Source organism: Meriones unguiculatus, chromosome 11, assembly GCF_030254825.1.
Source record: "Meriones unguiculatus strain TT.TT164.6M chromosome 11, Bangor_MerUng_6.1, whole genome shotgun sequence".
NCBI classification, from domain to species: Eukaryota; Metazoa; Chordata; class Mammalia; order Rodentia; family Muridae; genus Meriones; species Meriones unguiculatus.
This window is the reverse complement of record NC_083359.1, coordinates 88,957,676-88,975,626: the sequence shown is the minus strand read 5'-3', so window position 1 is coordinate 88,975,626 and position 17,951 is coordinate 88,957,676. Positions and strand designations below refer to the sequence as shown.

The following is a 17,951-nucleotide window of genomic DNA, read 5'->3' as shown; positions in this document are numbered from 1 at the left end:
GTGCTTAGAGGAGCGGAGACAAACGTGTTCTTAATAATGCTGCATTAGCAGCCCGTACATCAGAGAGCCTGGCAGCTCTTGAGGGGCCTCGCGTCCCCGTGGCGGTGGTTTGAGACAGAATGTGCCAGCATGGCTGGCTTAGGAAGAAGCAGGTTGGGCATGTCAGGGGAGCGCCACTCTCTGCTGAATTCTCCACCGGAGGCTTGAGGGCTTTGCTTACTTGGGAGTGGCTCCAGGATTCGTGGTGATTCTGCACACTTGTTACAGTGGACTGGACTGAGATGGTTTTACTGGTGAGCTGAGGCCTAAGAGGCCCTGTGGTCCTCTTTCCATTCCTGGTTTAGTACAGTGCCGGCTATACTGGTGTCATAGGTGACCATGTTGGCTAGACCTGTAGCCTATAGGTGATGCCGGGGCCCAGACAGCCTTGCTGAGATGAATGGCACACATCAGAAGGCCTCCAGGTTAGTCAACAGGGGGCCCCAGCAGTGAAATTCAGTTTCTCTGGTTGTGAATTTCCTCATCAATGACATGACTATGAAAGTACTTTATAAAATTTTAAGCGAGAGTAAACAAACTGGTCAAAATGTGGCATGCTGTGAGGAGCACAGGAATGTTATTATTTGGGTAAGGAGCCTTACCCCAGAAACAAGGCCTTCTAGCCAACAGCATCACCTGCTTTCCTTCAAATACAGCCGTTCTCTGAAGTCAAATGTGTCCATAGCTGAGCACGCTGTGTTTCCTTGGTGAGGTAGGGAGAAGATCACCATTAATCCCTGAGCTCCTTGCCAGCCTAGGCTACATATAGTGAGTTCCTTTCTGGGTCAGCCTAGGCTACAGAGTGAGATGCAACAGCAGCAACAACAAACTGATAATTAAAAACTAAACCTCTCAGCTTTGCCCTGCTGTATGTAACAGCGATGTAGAGGTTTCGGAGGTTGACACTGTTCTATATTCTAGTGTTCTTACGGGCAAGTTCAAAACGTTTTAAAAGATTATAATACTTTTGTTAATTCTTTCAAAATTCCATGCAGTGTATTTTGATTATATTCATCCCTTGGCTCTCTCAGGGCCTCCCTATCTGCTTCCAGCCTCCTGTTCTTACTATTTATTTTTAAAAGCTCTGTCTATTATATGCGTATGATAGTTTTGCATGCATGGATGTATGTATACCATGTGTGTACTTGGTGTCTGCGGAGTCAGGAGAGAGCATCAGGTTCTTTGGAATTAGTGTCACGGTTTTACGCTACCCTATGGATTCAGGGAACTGAATCCCAGCCTTCTGCAAGAACAGGAAGAGCTCTGAAGCACTGAGTCATCATTCCAGCCCTATTTACTCACGTGTTTATTCTAGTTAATAACTCACTGAGTCTAGTTTGAGCTGCCATATACTCAGAGGAAACGTGGTAGATATCCCAGGGGTCACACCCGTAAAGTAAACTGGCATGCCCTCTCCCAGAAGCCACCAGCTGTCATCATTTCCTCAACCTGGGGACGAGGGGTATGTGAACCTCCCCCTTCTCCATATGAGAATGTTGACTAGTTTGATCTTTCTCACAGGTAGCAGTAGTTGCTGGGAATTCTTGGTTGTAGTAGTTTGGTCATGTCCAGAAGACACAGTTTCCTTATGGATGTGCCTGCCCCTCCGGCTCTTACATTCTTTCCGCTGCCCTTCTGCAGTGATCCCTGAGAATTGCGAACCAGTGACGTAGGTGTTCTATTTGTAATGGACATTTATTCTCTGCACTTCAATCAGTTGTGAGTTGTTCTATAAACTATTGTCTATTGCACAGAGAAATTTCTCTGATAAGGACTGAGGGCTGCACTTGTTTATAAGCACAGACACACACATTTAGAGGGTGGTCTGATACTGTGCCCATTTAATAAAATATTATTAATAAGTTTACTCTTGGGAGTTGTGTGCTCCCTAAGCATAAGTTCTTGGTTAGATTTGTAGTTGCAGCCGTGAGTCTCCTCCCTTGGAGTGGGCCTTAAAACTAATATAAAGGGGTTGGTTACTGCCATAATATTTGTGCCACTATGGCACCCAGGGGCTATCTTTCTGCAGAATTTTTTGTTTGTTTGTTTTGATAACTTGAAAACAGGTATGTGTCCCATGGGTTCTTGACATCACGCAGCCTTTAGTCCTCATCAGCCACAATGCTTGTTTTTAACTTTGCTCATAAAATCTTTAGATCTCGCCAAGAACCTATTGGATGGCAAACACTTAGTAAACTTTAACTGCATAAGCAAAGTGCGTGGAGAGGACACCAGGAAAGCTAAAGGAGTGATGATGGAACCGTAGATCTTCAGTTGCAGCTGGAATTTAAAAGCCGTTAAGGCTGATATTGATGCACTTTTGTTAGATGGTGCAGTTTGTGCGGCTCTTCTGTGTCAAGGGCAGTAGAGGGAACTGAGGGCAACAAGGCACCCCCTCCCACCACAACATGATTGACTTGTTTGTCTGTCTGGTTTTGGCTGAGCTGGAAAAAGGGAGCCTGTCTTTGTGACCCTGACCTTCCATAGAGAGGCAACAATTAGGAAGGAAATGTCCCAAGCTCTCAAAGATGAATCAGAAGCTCAAGCGTTTTCTGACTTACTGAAGGACGAGGATTGTATTTACTTCATTTTGCTTGGCACCAACTAATTTTGGTGCAGTTGCTCTGTTCACAGACACTGTTGATATGTGCCCTTCCTACCAGAGCTGTCCCGTGGGTGGAGTTGTGGTTGAGTGCTTGCACACAGATGTATGTATACTGTATATGCATGTGAATATGACCGTGTCTAGATTCATGTGACTAATTGCAGTCCGGGAGAGACCTTGTCTATTTTGTTGCATGGAGATAATTAATGTATTGTGACCTTTGGATTGATACATAACCACATATTTGTCTTCTGAGTTTATGAATCTTGATGTTTACAAATACTCATTCATAACTTTGTTATGTTTCTAAAGGTGGGAAGAATCCCCCCTCAGGTTTTTTGTTTGTTTGTTTTTGTATTGTTTTGTTTTGTTTTCTTTTTTTTTGGCTGAAATCAAGTGCAAAGGGAAGAAGACAGAAAAACATCAGGATAGTGCTGTAGATGTCTGAGATGAGGGAGAATGTTTAGCTTCAGGGAATGGGTTACTGGGACTAGGTCTGTGTGTCTGCTGTTGAGCTGTGGTGTAGAGGGACTACAGAGTAAGGTCTACGCCTCTCCTTATTATGACCAGACACATGCAGCGTGTGTATTTATTAACTTGAACCTAAATTTCTTTCAGCCATAATGATTGGTCACCTGAGAGCCCACGTGTACCTACGGCAGCCTGGTTACCTTCCATGCTGATTGCACCCAGACCCCTTCCCCGCTGGTCATCAATCTGAGTCCAGGAAAGGGCCCATTTGGTTCCATGTAGTAGCAGTGCTCATAGGTCTGAGAGCGGTCTTGAGGAGAGGGATGATCCCTCCTCCTGCCTTCCCTCACTCCTCCACACAGATCCAATGGCACCCAGGAGGACTGAAGCACCATGTTCCACTGGCTCTGCCATTCAGAGCAACTTTCCTACAAATCTCTTTTTATTGGCATTTCCTCCAATTTAACCAGCCCTGAATTGCATTTGAATCAGTTGAGAGAAAAAGGGGGAAGGAGAAGGAAGGAGCACCCCCCCCCCACTCCTGGAGATGCAGTCACAACTGGCTTTATTTGGTAAAATGCTGCAATAGATGCTTGTCAGAAATAATTTATTCCTGTTAGCTGTAATCTGAAGGAAAACAGATACAAGTCCTATAGTTAAAAAAAAAAAGGAAAGTAGACTTGCTTTCGCTGACAGTACAAAGGTGTCATATACAAGAAGGATTGACACAGACCAAGGGGTCTTGTGGGAAATATGATAATAACTATAAAGAAGACAGATTATTCCCCAGTTGCCAACATTCAAACCTTTTTACAGTCAGTTCAAACATATAAAACTTTATTGCTGTAGCAGAAAGGGGAACAATTTCTGGTCGCACAGCTTTCCCAGGGCTGGGTTTATACTGTCTGTGTTATTGCTCTATAGTGGCATTTTAAAGTTTATTGAACAAGACTTTTACAATTGAAGGAAGTATATAAAACTGTAAATTTATTAGATTTTTCAGGATAAGTGCCCTTTCTAGTTGTGCTCAAGAATTCGGAGCTACGAGAAACTGCTAGTTACAAAACTTATTAATATTAAAGCCAGAGCACGCACGATTTGGGCCCTAACTGATCTCAAAAATAATATTATTGTGTTACTGAGTTCCAGAGATCTGATGCTATATGATTGGATGGGTACACACATATTGGACTGGGTAAACCAGATGGGTTTATTTTTCACTAACTAAAAAGTTAATGTTTGTGTATATTACATTATTTGATTTTAGTCCAATTGGTCAGTATACATATTCCTGTGTTCAGCTGGGCCTGTCTCCAGGTAAATGTTTCCTCATTTTCTCCTCAGGCTTCTGATAACTGGCCAGCTTTTTTTTTTTTTTTTTTTTTTTGAGTGTGTGGTACAATGCAAATCCAGATGGTAGGCTTTAGGAACATGTTTGATGATGAATTAATATTTTGTAGCACATGCAAATCACAACTGTATCTTTTGCTTTAGATTTTATTTATTTTTATTTTATGTGTGTTAGTGTTTGCCTGAATTTCTGTCTGTGTACTGTGTACGTTCAATGCCCACTGAGGCCAGAAGAGGGTGTCAGATTCTGTGGACTGGAGTTACAGGTGCTTGTGAGCCCTTGTATGGCTGCTGGGAATTGAACCCTGGTCCTCTGGAATAGTAGTCAGTACTCATAACTGCTATAAGCCATATCTCCAGCCCTCCAGCTATACTTTTGATAAGCAAATGGTACTAAAAGTTCTTCGATTATGTCCCTTAACCTTTCTTCCCCCAGCTCTCCCCCTCTCTCTTCTCTCTCTCTCTCTCTCTCTCTCTCTCTCTCTCTCTCTCTCTCTTTCCTCCTTCATTCCTTCCTTTCCTCTTCTTTCTCTCTTCACTTCTTAAAAGTTTAAAAGTTTGGGGGACATGATTTGAGAGATCTTGTAATGCTGAATGATAATCTGTGTAAGGATTGTGTAGTTTCAGCACCATTACTGTTGGAGGTCACCTAATTTCTCGTGGTTCTGTACACTATAGGTTGTTCAGCTGCATCCCAGCACCCTCAGATGCTGCCAGACGCCTGCTAGGAGACACAGTCACCCTAGTTGAGAGTTACTCACTTACATAGTTCTGTAACTGACCTAGAAAAAAAATAATCTCCTTTAAATAAGTAATATGGACAGTGGTTGTTAATTAAAAAAAAAAAAACATAACCAACACTCCAAAACTAGAGTTACTATAAATTATATGACTATAGTTTTAGTTTTTATGACTGTTTCCCAGAGCATACAGCGTATCTGTCTCCAAATGTCTGTCTGTAACCTTTCAGTACTTCGCAATATACTGAAAACTGTTGTATTGACCTGCTTCCGTCTGCAGGCTTGTGAGCGTATCTCCTTTTGAAGCCACAATTAATATTACCTGATGACCAAGCGCTGATATGTTTTGCCTGCTTGCTTTCCATATGTCTGTGCGGAGCCGTGTGTGTGTGTGTGTGTGTGTGTGTGTGTGTGTGTGTGTGTGTGACTAAACACACTGAAAGACTTGAATCACGGAGATGATTTTGATTATAATTTTCTTATGTGACAAGTTTAATTTTGAGAAACCATTTACTTGTCTTTAATTTTCAATTTGTATTAGAGATTTTCTTTTTCCAACCTTGCCTGAAGGTTTTAGAACTAGATAGATTAAAAACAACGAAATTCGTTGCTCATAGTGCCTGGTCACCCCCGTTGTGACCTGACTTACAGACACCTGTGTGTGAGGGGAACAATGATGCGGCGTTCAGTGCTAAGGGGTCTGATGGCCACAGGTAGCATGTCTTGAGATAATCAAGCTAATATGCTGTCCAGAGAGATTGAGTTTTAATAGCCCTTTGGCTTTTGATTGCCTGAGTTTTGTAATTTTATTTATGTATTCATTTGTTTGTTTTAAGCAAGACACTGAAGGCCATCTCTGAAGTATTTTTGTGGAGCCATCATGCCTTTTTTTTTTAATCCCCTTTGCCTTGATTACTTAGTGTTATTGGTCATGTGACCATGTGTCCTTTTTCTTCTTAGCATCAGGATAGGTCACTGGGCCCTTAACCTGTAGCTGCCTCCCAGGTTTCCTTCTGTGAACTCTGCAGTAGGTGGCACCGTTCAGATGTATGATATACTCAATCCCCTTATTTGCCATCTTTCTGCTAAGATGGGGGAAGTGTTACATGATTGAAAAGCAAGCCTTTACAGCCTGCTGGTGGGTCTGACTAGAGCAAGCATGCCAGTTGTCACAGTAGGTCAGAACATGCGTTCACCCGCACCCCTTTTAGTACTTCTGCTTTTCTTTGATTACAATATACCTTGCAGGAACTGAAGTGCTGTATTCCTGCTTATTCTTGTGTCCTCCTACAACACTAGGTATTCTTAGGGTGCATATTTAATACACCTGTTTTTGAGCACGGGTCATTGGAGAGTGTCTTGAGATTCTATTTGGTGAGCCAACATCCTTATAGAGTGTGGCCTCAAAATTTTACGAGTTTAAATAAGGCACTCTCAGATTTAAGTAATAACAAGAAGTAGGAAGGTTTGAGTACATTGAGTCTATCAGCCCTGTGTAGCATCACAGAGAAGGAGAATCTTCATTAAGACTCCTCAAACTCCCTGATGCATAAGTCCTACTTCCATGCCACATGTAGAAGGAATGTAGCCTTATAAAATCACTCAAGGAAAAGAAAGAAGCCACTTAACAAAATGAGGACCCTAACCACGGTCGTGTATTCAAGGGGTGAGCTAGTCCTGTCCTTTTTTGTCCTGAGTTCCTGGACTGCCTTCTACATGTTTGCCATCTGAGGGGGGAGCTGGAAGGGACTGCAGGGTCTTTGGAGGCTGAAAGGGAAGTCACTTGGGCAACATGAAGCAGCAAAATGTCAGGGAAGTCAGTAAGTACTGGATCTGTTATGCGACCTTAGCTATTCCGCTCAGCTCTGCCAGCACCGAGATTGGAATACAGATTGCAGAAGGGAGTGTCGGTGACATGAAGCCCAGCTTTAAATCTTCCCAAGGTTTTAGCTTACCTTACCAAAAGAATATTTTGTTATTTTATTTGGCACTATTCCCACAGGAGGCCAGGAAGGATAGCACTGACTAAGCCTGGGTAGGGCACATGTATAGAGCACAGATGTGAAAGTGATCATGTACTGATGAGACTAATACATGGGGGGGGGGGGAGAAGGAGGGAGGGCGGAAGGGAGAGAGGGAGGGAGGGAAGAAGAGGAAGAGAGAGGGAGAGGCTCTATCTGCTGTAATCCTGTCTTATATAAGATTCCAGTGCTGGAAACACTGGAGCTACTTATGAATTCACCCAGCTTCATGGGGAGAGGAAAGAGAGAGAACAGAGGACCCCCACGCTGAAATGAATTTATGCCTAAGAGCTTGTCTTGGGAATGCAAATGGGTTTAAGAATCTCTCTCTCCAGGAAAGGAAAAGCAAAGCAAACCTCCAGACTGAAAGGACACTAGAGGAAGAGTAAATGCATTCAGCCGCTCCCAGAGGAGAGAGCTCAGACACTACCATAGGCAAATCGAAGTCATTCGGTGTCCTCCCATAGCATGGTTTAATGTCCAGCCCAGCAGAAGCTGAGGACAACGAACCAAGGTAATGTTTCAGATCGTGCCATGGTGACCAGAGCAGGGGCACTGGGGCAGTCACAGCCAGGGAGGCCCATGCAGTGCCCGATAGCAGAAGCTGCAGTGCTCTCACGACAGGCCTCGGTTTTGCTTTGCCACATCTGATCGTTGACATGGCTCCTAGCCATGTGACCTCAGCCTGCTGCAGGCCACAGACTCAAGCAACAACAGTAGCTGCAGCAAAGCGGCAGTCCGAACCAGAGGTCCTGGGCTGCCAGGGCGTCTTTGCTCAGAGCAGCCAAGCATGGTTGGAGAGGTGTAGGGGCCAGAGCCACATAAATAGCTATTATGAGGTGGCTGTTATGCGTCAGGAGTCAGGCTGAGTAACTCGAGCCTATATAATCTCCACGACAAATCTATGCTACCATTCTAGAGCTGGGGAAACTGAGACTCTTAAGGAAATAGCCCAGGCAGATATAGATAGTTGCCTGCAGCTGAGTTTTAAATGTAGACTTCCTCCAAGGCATGGACATCAATCTGGGCAGATTTCGGTTCAATTTGTTCTTTCTCTTCATCCAGTGTTTTCTATATCTAAATCGGACTCTAGGTGCTTAGGAATACATACAGCCTGGAGGAAATAAGTCCTTAAGGTGTTTACGTTCATAGGGACACCCAAGAGACTCAGCAATGGCACCGAGGCCAAAGGCACAGCCCGCATGGCACCTGTCAATCCACAGTATCATTCGCACAGCAGAAGCGTGATGGCCTGCTTACTTTTTGGAGGGGGGGGGTAGTTCTAGTTAGCCCTAAATGGTGAGGGAACAAAACTGGGTTCCCTGAAACAGGAAGACTAAGAAAACGAAAGTAGAAAAATGAGGGGGAAGCATGCTAGTTTGTGTCGGTTGTCGCTGGGCCCCGATTCCTGCTTTCTCAGAAGGGCTCACATGATGCCTAGATATTTTCAGAGACTAGTATCAGATCTAGGAAAGGCCTTCATAACCTTGAAATTCTGTCAGGGCACTGAGCTAAGACCACCTAGATGCTGTGCGCACCACCCACTGTAGCATCTTTCACGGCCTGCTGGCCAGCCCCTTAGTGATTTTGCAAAGCAATCCAAGCTAGATTTTGTTGGGAGGGTGGTAGAACAAATGTGGGTGTTGAAAAGCGATGGGGAAAATAAGAATTAAAACAACAGTGTGCTTCGGGCTCCTTTTGACTGTTCTTGGAACCTCTGTCTTCTTTCCCTTTTGAGTTGGATGTTATTGCGGGAATCTTACCACGTGGCCAGTGGTTGTCTCGGGTCCTGGGTATTTCCTGTGTCCCGAGGGACTGCGTGGAGATGGGGTAGGTGGACAAGCTGCTCACACACCTCTGAAAAGCACGGCATAAGGGTGTTGCCTTCATGTGGGGTGTTGGGGATCCGTGGGACCCTGGAATTACAGGGGTTCAGCAGTCATTGGGCTACTTCTGAATGAGTCCCCGAGTTATTTTGAGGCTCACATGAGCACCTTTGTATCATGGTTAAACCAACACGGCACATACTTCAGTGCTCAGTGCATGCTGGGTCTTGCTAATAATAGTTCTTCCAGGGGAAAGTGGTATCATCCTATCTCTGCAGAATTGGAAACTGAAGCCCAGAAAAGAGAGGTGAAACATATGTGAGCTTTTGGGTATTCTCGGTGAACCACATCTCTTTATCTTTTTGGCCTTTGTGATTCTTCCTTGGTTATCCTTATTAACAAGTCACCAGGAGCTGAGTTTCATCTGGAGGAACTTATACAGTCAGTGGAATGCATTGAGTATAAGGACTATTAGTGAAAGGTGCTGCCAGGTTTTACAATAACATGTGGGAATATAAGGAAGAGATGGAGAGCAAACTAGAAAAGTGTGTCAGCAAGGAAAAACAACTCGGAGATGCTTAGTTGCTTGAGGCCCGGAATGATGAATGCAGAATAAGAGAATGAACGTTGCCAGCTGGTGCAAGGTGGGGTGTTTATCATCCTCAGTGTCCCACCTGCTCTCAGTGACCCCATCTGGCCAGCCAGGTGTGAGATGCAGTACAATAGCAGTTAGGCCCTGAGGTGAGCCTACTGGCGAGGAGAGGTGCACCTGCTTCCTGGGACCCTTCGCTATGGACTCTGCTTCCATTCTCTTCAGCCCCTTTCCCACCACGTCGTTTTAGGTGTCACTCAGAGGGGAGTAAAACGTATTACGCCGGGCAAGAGTAAGGTGGCTGCTGGCTCCATGCCAAGAGAGAGCAGTGGCTCGGGTCTGAGGTCTCTGCCATCAAGACTGTCTGTGCTGGCCTAGAGACACACAGCGAAACCTAATGTGTGTTGTGTGTGTGAGGAATGGAGAACGTTATGGGTCTCCTCGTGATGATTTTTCCCCCCCATTACAGAACAGAATCAGAAAGGCCCCATCTGCCTTTTAGGGAAAGGTCATGCTTGGTGACTGGTAACATCTGGGGTAGGGGCCAGTTCATTATCCCACCCCAAATATGAATGGCTTAGGCACCGGGAAATCGGGGCCGAAGAAGGGATTTACAAAAAGAAAAAGAAAGAGAGGGAAGGGGCCCTGCTGCCAATCGGGCAGCGCTGCCTGTCTACAGGCTGCTGCGACCCACTCGTTACAATTAAAATGAAGTGTCCGTCAGCGGCTATCTTCTCTGTGTGGCCCATATGTTTCTGAGCTGATACTGTCCGGATTATTCTGTTCGGGAAAACGATAACGGCTGTTTATAACCTTGGCAAAGACTGAGGCCTAATCAGGCTGGAGCACATTTTCACCGACTGGCTGATAACAGGCTGTTAGCGGCCTTATCGCTGGGGAGAGATAGGCCAAAATAAGCAGATCTGTGAACACAGGAGCCCAATCGAGTGGTACACACTCTGGCCCTGGCTTTATTTTTAGATTCCCCTTTCCCGGTTGATAGCAGCAGGCACAGAGAAAGGAGGTGGGGTGGGGGGTAATGTGTGCCCTGATGGGGGTCGGTGTGAGGTGGAGGGGATGTTAATCAACGTGGGGAGGCAGGGGGTCAGCCTGGCTCCTGGTACTCTGGGCTCTCTTCAAATGAGGGAAAAGGCAGGCAGGTCTTTGGAGACAAAGGGAGGGAAGCGGCTGTGTTTCCTGGCCTGGTGTGTGTGTGGGCTCTTTGCCTGTTCGGCTCAGCGGCTTCTGCTGTGGTTGGAGTTTCCATCCAAGCAGACAAACCCAGGTGCCGAGGTTCTGCCAGTCTAGGCTTCCAGACTCTCCCCGGTGGCAGGGTCTGCTTCTGCCTCCCTGCCTCAATCCACACTGCCTGGAGATCTTCATGGCATCTCTCTAGAGAGGCTTTTCCTTGAAAGTCACACACATCCTCACTGATGCAAAGCCCAGACATGCTAGTAGGATTAAGAAGGGACATGGATAGACAGGCCTGTGAGCACAGGGATCCCCGCCTTGTTCTGAAACCCAGTGCAGCTCAAGGAATCCCACGCATCCTGTATTCATCACCGTCAGGGAGGGGCCTCCGAGAGGAGCCGATTTCTGCGCCTTAGTAAATGTTTTGTGGAAAAACCTCCTTAATTTTGCCCCGCCACGTATGTGGCTAGATTTTCCTTCTAGATTAAAGCAAAGAGAAGGGAATACAGTTCAGTGAGCTAAACACAGAAAGGGAATGCTTGAAGGTGTGCAACAGTTCGACAGTTCTGTCCTTTGAAAGAACTATCCTAGTCATTACTATTGTTGTTATTGTTGTGTGATAATTGCAGTGCTGGGAATCAAAGGCAGAGCCTCACGAAGGTTAGGCCAACACACCACTACTGAGCTATAGTCCCAACCCCAAACAGTGAAGTCTGCTATTTTCTTTGTAGGTACCTTCTATGCAGATGCCATGTTCCTTAAGTACAACCGATTTTTAAGTATTTTTCAATTCTCCACTGTATCCTTTCTCTTTCTTCTATTCTCTCTCTCTCTCTCTCTCTCTCTCTCTGCAGCTGCCTGTCTTGAGGGTCACTTTGTCTTCCTAGAATTCAAATAGGAGAACTGGTTGGTGGGAAAGAGGGGAGAGTGGTCCCAAGCCTGGGGGAGGGGAGGCAGTTTCAAGGCACACAGACTGAAGTAGGCACAGAAGGCAGCAGAGAGCATTATGACCATTATCATGCTAATCTATTTACAAGGCTCTCTTTATTCATTAATCTTTGAATAGCAGAACCTCTCCTACAGCTTGAAATAAGAACCACCTGTGCCTCTCGGGACACAAAAATAAAAGTAGAGAGGACAAATGATACTTCGAAGCAAGAAGGGGGAAAATTAAATAAATATAAAAGGATTCAATTCTAGGCCTTCTGTGAGATCTCTGCATAGAAGATCTTACAGCTCACAGGCTACAAAATGACCTGGTCACTTGGCAAATTAGGAACCAGCAACCTCCATTATCCAAGTTCAGAGGATATGCCTAGGAAGGGAAACAGTGCAGTGGAATCATTGAATGGTCTGTTTTTAAAAATACAAACTCAGAGATTTCTGCCTTAATCTATATAGTTCTCTTTGGAAGTTAGTGCTAACAAATCGACTATAAGTTAATGTTATTAGCAGTTTAGAGTCACCAGTTAGCTCAATAAGGGAAACTAGGTTCCCAGAAAATTCATAGTTACAGGAAGCTAAGCTGGAAGAGGGTTTGCATATGGTCTGTGGAGAGCACTTTGTCTAGTACACCTGTAACTAAGAATTCTTTACATGCTGGCTACGACCCTATCCCTTGCAACAGGCATGGATCGTTGACTCTACCCATGAGGTCCTTGCAGGCACTTATTACCCTGTGGGATAGTCCTGAGTGGAAGACTCAGGACCTGGAGATAGAAGGACACCAGCTCTCCTTGTCATTATTCCTCAGGTGGCAGAAATGGCAGTTTAATATCTACAGAGGAAGACATTGTTGTCATGTTTGGGCCTGGGCATCGCCTATGAAGAAAGGCATCAGTGCTATGGAGATGGAACAGCTTCCCTATTGCTTTACACAGACCTTAAATTCTTCCAATAGTAATTCTAATTCAGTCCTATGATCCAGAGACTTAGTTCTTCAGATTTAGTTAGCAAACCTTATTCTCCACAAGTGACAGAATCACACCATCCTCGAGTTGGAAGGACTGGCTTTTTAGATGAAGAAGTCCAGCCTCATGACAGGGGTCTGGACTGGACTGGTCTGGACAGGGGTCTGAATCAGGACCCAAACTAAAATATTTTGCTTTCTGGTTCTGTGCCTTTTCATCTTTTTTTTTTTTTTTTGATAACTTTATATTATGGTTTTATAATAGAATAAAATCTATTTAACATGAAGCCCTTAACTGTCCATGTCACTGCTTATTCATCTGTAAAATAAGCATTGTAATTTCCCTACTGATTTTTTTTTTCTTAGTTTCTCCCGAGCTGGGATGGCACCAGCCATCTCACTGTCTCCCAAGGCACCTAACTTACCCAGCCAGTTCTACACACAGAGCTACTCCATAAACACTGGTCAGAGAGTAGGTGAACAAATGAGTGGATGTGACTTTTCTTGGGCTTCTCAAGTGATGGTTCCCTTATTAAAAGATTTTTATAACTCTCACGCAGGTGCTCAGCTACTCATATCTTGTGTCTTCAGGAGAAACAGGAGAAATGCTGGTGTTTTTGGTAGTCAGTGGAAGGAGACCTTCCCAAACTGCAGAGGGCTGATGAAGATCACTGAATTGTGACATTTGTTGTTGTTGAAGTGTCTTGCTCATGATGGTTTGAAAAAGCCTAGTGGTCTTAAGGGTCTGTAAACCCTGAGGTTGAAGCTAAGCCTTGCAGGGGTCGATGCTTTTTTAAGCTGCTCCAAGAATCTCTTCATGGTGTTAGGATTGCACCATCTGTCTGAAACAGGAAAGAACCTCTATGAGACCATGGGAGGATATTTAATAAGTATTTGTCAAATGATGAATGTGTAACTCTAAGAAATCTGCCTATGTTCAACTAGTCCATGCTTTCAAAGAACAATAGTAGACTGGGTCACTTTTAGTTTCTCTTTCAAAATAGATTTCTTTGAACTGTTTGAAACCTCTTCTGACTTAGAAATGTTAGCCAGTACAGCTCCCTTGCCTTCCTGCTTGCATTCTGCCTTGAAGGCGCTGGGCCTGTGGACCTACAGCTCAGACTGCCATTTGTATCTGTATTCCAAGCCTCTTCTAATCTCTACAGCATGACATGATTATCCACCAAGGCCTGTGCTAACCCCAGTCTCTCAAAGCAGCCATTCAGAGAGGTCAGAGGCCACAGCACAGATTATTTTGGTGGGCGGAGAAGAAGGTTAACGAAATTGCTGTTTTGTTAAATCTCACTTGCTTCTCGGAGGCATGCGCCTGGCATATTTGGGTCATTAAATACAAAGACAGTCTGCTTAAGAATTATGCCAGCAAGACGTTTTCAGATCATACCTAAATGGCGTGTGTAGTGACTGCCAAGTAGTGTTTTTATGTGTATGTCTTTGTCCTCGCCACCCACTGATCTGTGTTAGGCAGAGGTACTCTGCGCTAAATGCAACATCATTCATTCTGGGATCGCAGACCCTTTCATAAACACTCAGTCACTTAAGACTCTTGTGAGTTAAATAAATAATAAGCTCCTTACCCTTTGAACAGAACATGAAGCCTAAATATTGAAAAATTAGGCAATTTAGCCCAAGGCAGAATGTGCAGAGAAAGCATGACCTGGTGAGCCAGACCTAAGTGCCAGCAGCAAGGATTTTGATCTGTAAACATTTTACTAATGGCAGATTGCAGGAAGAATTGAAAAGGGTCTTTCAGCCAGCCTGTTAGCTTTTACTCCACACCTGGTGCGTGCCCAGTACGAAGTTAGGAACCATTCAATGGGTCCAGAAGGGCTAATGCGCACACCGTTTCTTTCCGGCAAGACTTACAAAGCATTCTTTCAATTTGCTGAGCACACTGTAGGTACCAGACGGATCAATGTGAACTATATATAAAATATTAAATACTGGGATGCAGATGGCATGCGATCCTAGAGGCGGGGAAAAGTTGCTTTGGGATAGTGACAGTCGAGACTGGAAGTAAGGGGCAGAAGTTGGGGCTAAGAGTTGGAGAGTGGGTGGAAGTGAAGTCAACAGAAGGTTGCAGAATATCACATTCAAGAATGGAGCAAACTGGTATAGAAAGAGAACGCTGTTTCTGTAACACATGTCTCTCTGTCAGTTTTCCTACTGGTAACAATAAAGGAAACCATATTGGTGGCAGTATGCCACCACCGGAAATATAGCTGAGGGTGACTGATGTGTCAGTAGCCTCCAGGGGAGATGTTCTGTGGTCACGTGCTGTTGCAGGGCAATGGTCCTGCTATTTCTCTCTCTCTCTCCTTCTCTTCTTTTAAAAATTTTCTTTTACTTTTTTGAGATTATAATGTAATTACATCTTTTCCTCCTTTCCCTTTCTCCCTCCAGGCACTAATATTTCTTGAGAGCTTCTATGTGAAACAGGGCTTTCAGGGTGTTTCTTTGGAGACTTTTCTCTACTGCTCAGGGCCAGCCAGTCTTTGGGGAAGAGGGAGGCCCTGAAATGCCAGAGAATAGGTAAAGACTAGCAATGTTTAGGTGTCCCAGTACCCCTCCTCTCTCAGACTGAGCTCTGTCTAGAATTTTCAGGCAGGTGTTCCCATAAATAATGCAGCTAAAAATACTTGGAGCAGCAGCTGGGGCCTTCTTAGCTCTGGGATGGTGGGACCACCGTATCCTAGCTCCTTGGGCAGGTGTGTACCATTCCCTAGAAAGAGCTAACACACTCTAGGCACATCCTTATGCAGATTGAAATCTCCTCCCTGTTGGACGGAGGAAACAGTGCATTTATTTTATCTAGCATTGCCTGGAAACAGGTGTTCTTGGCTTGAAGTCACGAGAGCTTAAAAGCAGTTGAACTACTAGGCCTCTGCTAGAGCACAATTGTGGAGTCAGGGAGTGTAAGTAGAGTTCATATTGTTGCCATTCTGTCCCGGTCTTGTCCATGACAGACCGGTAGCCCAGCAGAACCTCAAAGAAATTAATTTGTACTGGCAATCGTGTTGACAACTATTAGCACACTAACAGTCTTTTATTAAACACCTGCTGTGTATCAGATACAAAGGATATTCGTTGTTTTATGTAACCTTCAAAGGAGCATTGGAATAGAGAGTAGAAGTTCCATTTGCTTGGATTCAGAAATCAGGATTTGAAGTAACATACTTTGCCTGAGTGCATACATGCTTTGAATTGGATTTGGAAATATGGATATCTTACTACAAATGATATTTTCATTTGCAATGGAATTTACAAGGTAATTCGTTATGCTTTATCCTTTTCCCTTGGCTCTAAACTTTTTATACATATTAATACATAATGTGTAATAATTAATCTGTCCTTTTGGCATCAAAGCATATTCAGGATGTAATCTGGGAAAACTTACTTTTTTTTTTTTTTTACTGAGGGAACATGTCATCTCAACCTATATAAAGTCAGTCCAGGGTGAGTGTCTTCAGCTTTCCATAGATGTAATCCTAGGCTCCTCACCTAGGACTGATATCTTATTGAGCACTGTTCTTATAGGCTTAGCTATGTTCCATATATGTAAAATAATACTGGCTAACCAGGAATATTTAGTTTGTGAGTCATAAATACTTTTTTTTAATACAAATCTGTGTTCCTTGTGCTCATGATTGCCAAATAATGAGGCTCTGAATGGCATTGACCTCAGAAATTAGCATCCAAATTGTGAGTTTCCTCGACTTTGAGAGGAAGCCCAGTCTACACCTTTAGATTTATGAGATCAAAACTAATACCAGAACTTATAGGGAATTGGGACCGATTTAGACTCTTTGATTGTCAAGACTTTACATCAGTGTGGTGGAGATACTGTATCTGGATCTACTTTAGAAACTGAGGTCAGTCTCCAAATTTCCAATTATAGAAGGTGAACCTACTGTGATTTACAAGAGAGACAGAATTTGGATCTTTTGAGCCTGAGATTGAAGCCAAGTTTTCCCAGTCTTTATAGTAAATGATCATCCCCCAAGATGAATCACACTTGGACTTACTGAAAGGAAGGGGCTTGCCCTAAGAATTCAACCAAATGACAACTTTTGGTTGATGAAAAGAGTGTTTCAGAATTTGACTCACTTCCCCATGGGCGATGAGCCCAGCAGATCTGATAAACTGAACAAACTAGGGGGCCTAGCCAGAGCTAACAGAGGCCTGCCCAAGATTGCTGGGTTGTGAGAGTCAGCAAATAGGCCTGGTGTCAGGAGCAGGCACTTTCCTGATGAGCCATTTTCCTATTCTTCTCATTCCTGTTTAAATCTGAGGGAAGATTTCTGTTTGCTCTTCATCTTAGGGAAGGCTAGGAAACTCCATTCTGAGATCTAGAGTAAAATATAGAATCTAAAGCATGATGTCAAGACTATTAGAGGGCAGTTATAGAAGATGATAGTGGGCATCAAGAAGAGATCACTGTTTTTACTTGGCTTGAATATTTGAAAACTTTAAAGCCTTTAATCCAAGTTGAAAACACTGTATCTGCAGGAGATCAGGGAGTCAGTTTGTGGCCTATTGGAATTGCTTGAGGATGTATTAAATTTCGTGGATGCCTTGGGTCGGAATTTCAGGATGGGAGAAACCTGCAGGTGCATCTTTCCGGAGCTCCTCCTAGTGATACTACATTATCTCCCACTAAACTGCAATCCCCTGCTGTAGATAGCACAGTAATTTGTGTTTCACCCAGTGCACATCCCAGCAAAGGGTACCATTCTTGTCCTCGGAACTGCAGGTGTCCAAGCTTCGGGAAGCTCACATGGTTCCAGAACCTCTGAAGTATGTGGATGTGCCCATATCTGCACACATTTGTTTGTCTTTCTGTGCACATGCTGTGCTCTTCTGCTGCCGGCCCAGCGACATGTGATCTGAGCAGCATGTCCATGGCAATCCTGGCCACGCTGACTCTCCCCTTGTCACCCTGTCTGCGAACAGAGTTAACATCCTAAAGGTACAGCTCCCAGTCCCCATGCTGACCTTTTCGTGAAACATTATAATCAAGTTGAACATTTCCAGTTTTACTGCAAATGTTTGCCCTGTGGGAAAATACTTTCCTACATTTTTTTGACAATTGATTCTGAGTTTAAGGAACTAATTTGTTTTGAATGCAAAATACCCAGCCTCACAGGGAAACTGGAAAGTCCCCAAGTCCAGCCTAGTCCAACATTGAG

At 44.2% G+C, this 17,951-nt stretch overlaps 1 protein-coding gene across 5 annotated transcripts in view; it reads left to right on the top strand.

The window, feature by feature from the left end:
* The window catches only part of Pbx1 (PBX homeobox 1), a 311,127-nt gene that overhangs the window by 127,664 nt on the left and 165,512 nt on the right, over positions 1-17,951 (top strand). The window contains exon 1 of one of the 5 annotated variants that reach the window (XM_060364633.1): positions 7,487-7,740. The exons of the other annotated variants lie outside the window; for them this stretch is intronic. The gene's annotated coding sequence lies outside the window, so the exon portion shown is untranslated. Of the gene's footprint in view, positions 1-7,486; positions 7,741-17,951 lie in introns of those variants that run through there. 5 annotated transcript variants of the gene reach the window in all.